We start from the raw sequence: 3,056 nt of genomic DNA, 5'->3' as shown, positions 1-3,056 counted from the left end.
GTCGGATAAAGGAGAGATCAATATCGAGGTAGAACAGGTAACCTGTTGTATCAGACGTTTCCTCCTCAGGTGTAGAAAGGTCAAAGTGTGACAGACATTGATAAGTGATGTCATTGACCTGCAGACGGTCTGAGCATGCTCAGTGTGTACATTCATGGTCAAAGCGCTGTGTAAACCTCCAGGACGTAGACGGGATGAACTGGGTCAGAATCGGAGATCCAAAAACAAGAAACTTAATCAAAGGTCAGAAAAACGACCAAAATATAAAGTTTCTGATTGAATACAATCAATTCTTAAAAATGAATATTGAAAACTCTGAACAGGTCACGTAGGTCTAAATCTGCTCATAGAGCCTGTAAAACTAGATGTCGCCAACTTTTCTCAGAAACAACGAGTTTTTATTTGTTATCGGCGGGAAAACGTCCAGATTATCACAGACGTTAAGATGATTCCTGAGTTACGTTAACTTCACAGCCGGCTGTGGCTCAGGTGGTAGAGCGGTTGTCCTCTGACCGTAAGGTTGGTGGTTCCATCCCCTCCACAGTGGAAGTGTCCTTGGGCAAGACACTGAACCTGAAGTTGCTCCCAATGGCAGGCAGCAGCTTGCATGGCAGCTCTGTCGCCATTAGTGTGTGAATGTGTGTGAATGAGAAACATTGTGAAGCGCTTTGAGTGCCGCAAAGGTAGAAAAGTGCTTTATAAGTGCAGACCATTTACCATTTACCATTCTTGAAATTTGAACTTTTAATCTCATTAAATGTGCAGAAATGTTTGTGGCAAAGAAGCAGCTTGGAGTCGAGCTTTTGTTCTTGAATTTGTTTATTAATGATCCATTTTTCTTAAGAACTTGGTACAAAAAGTGAGACTATTCTTTAACCACTGACCAGCTTCATCAATCAGCTGTTTAATGCATCATAAAGAAGAAAAACTACATTGGCATATTTAAGACAAACACTTTCCTATACACACTATCCACTGGACAGTCCCCGAACCAATGACAAAGAAACTTCTATCCACAGCCAACAGACATTTATCTTCCATCTAAACACCGTCGTCGTGTCGTCGCCTCTCGTGGCAAAAGAAAACATCGAACGCTGCGAGCTAAAGTCAGAATGCAGAACAGAATAGAAAACCCCAAATGTCCTGTTTTCCTTCTCCATAAAAGAATATAAAAATGTTCTTTTTGTTCAAATGTTGTGTCGTGTATTAAAATAGATCTGTTTAAGCACTGCACAGTTTCTCCCGGAGAAGATTTCTAGAAACGGATGAGGAGGTTGGGACGGGCGTCGATATGGATCCTTCTACCGATATGCATCACATGGCACATTCACGCAACCCATCATGATTTATTCTGGTAAAGGCAGTCGGGCACAAAGTCTCTGCTGTTTGTCGGCAGGTTCAGAGTCTGGAAGTCGGTCTGGATTCACCTGGTTCAGTCCAACAACCTGCAGCGGTAACGTGTCCGTTAAAATTCCTCCTCTACGCTCACCCAGAGGCAGCTCAGCCGTGAACATCCTGGTTTCAGGGTTTATTCTGTAACGACGCCGGCGTCACGTCTGAATTATTGCAGATGTTTGTTCTGGTTGGACACGAAACGACGCTCGGTGTTTCAGACGTGGATCTGAACCGCAGCTGCACATTCACTGGATTTCTGTTTCAGTGAAAGAACAAACTCGTGTGAATGTCGGCGGCTGATTCCGAGAACACATCTGAAACAATGAAGGAACGTTTGAACGTAGAAGATCTGAGCTCAGGTCGAACTGTTCTGAACCTCCTCTGAACGTTTCACTTCATAAAAGGAACTGGACCCACTGAACCGAACCTGCAGGACTTCAGTCGCTTCCAGACTCTGAGCTGACGAGGAGCAGATCTGTTCAATGAATTGTGCATTTTGGTGACGGAGGAAGTGATGACGTTGTGGAGCCTCCAGCAGATGAAGCGTTGAGGTCTGTGCACCTTCAGGACGTCAGAAGAACCAGAACCAACTCTCAGCAGATTGTTTTCTGTCTGAATGGAGAAACGCGGCTCTTTGATGCGACAGAACTGAATGTTTTAAATGTTTGTCCTCAGCCGACACCACCAGCTGACCGGTGGCTGGTTGAAGGTTCTGGAGGTGCTCAGACTTCAGCCGCTTCAGTGTTCGTAGCAGCAGAGTCGACTTCAGACAAACAATCCATCGATCACCTGAACGCAACGCGATCAGAGTCTTTGAACGCGTCGACACGACAAACAAAGTTTCATAAACGGGTAATTTCCAGCAGTTGGTTCTAATCCTTCGGTCTGCTGCTTCTGTTCAGACCCGATATGGTTCCGACCAGATCAGGTCTGTCCTGCTTCTCTTCTGATAAAAGGCATCTTTCACCGTTTGTTCATGTTTGTGCATCAGCAGGCGGCCGACAGGTGAGAACACGATGAGTCCGACAGGAAGTGAGACGCCTCCGGACCAGCAGGAAGACGAGCGAGACGGACAGACCGAGCAGAACCGGCTTGGGTCCTGCGGGTCCGCCGACAGTCGGAGTGTTGTAGTTTCACGGAGGCGTCGCATTTCTGTCACAAAACGACGCAACGAAGACAAAACCTGACGTGAGACGGCTTGTAGTTGAGGCAGTGTTCATCACAGCTCGTCACTGTTCGAAGGTCGAGTAAAAAAAGCTGAACGGATCCAAACAGCCGACGGCGCCGATGAGGGTCCAGTACAAAAACAAAGGAGGTTTTTGGCATATTTTCTATACTGGTTAAAGGGGAAGAGGGCTGGGGGCGCTCACACATCGACTGGACAACAGGCTGCCACGCTGCTGCTTCGCTGCAGCAGAAACAAGACCGGCGCTCCGGTTCTGGCCTCGGCCCGGTTCTGTCCAACAGCTGGAGGCCAATGTGCTGCTTTTATCACGTTTCAAATGATTCGTGTCGAATTTACAGCTCAGGCGACTGACAGGAAAATCACAAAGCAACTGCTTCAGTCATCAAAGCGACTTTAAAATCAGTTTTAAAGACAAAGCGTTCAGGTCGGGTTAGGCTTAGGTTAGGCTTAGGTTAGCCTAATCTAACCCTACCAG

Source organism: Stegastes partitus, unplaced genomic scaffold (assembly GCF_000690725.1).
Source record: "Stegastes partitus isolate 25-593 unplaced genomic scaffold, Stegastes_partitus-1.0.2 Scaffold1584, whole genome shotgun sequence".
Lineage (NCBI taxonomy): Eukaryota > Metazoa > Chordata > Actinopteri > Pomacentridae > Stegastes > Stegastes partitus.
Note: the sequence above shows the minus strand (reverse complement) of the source record.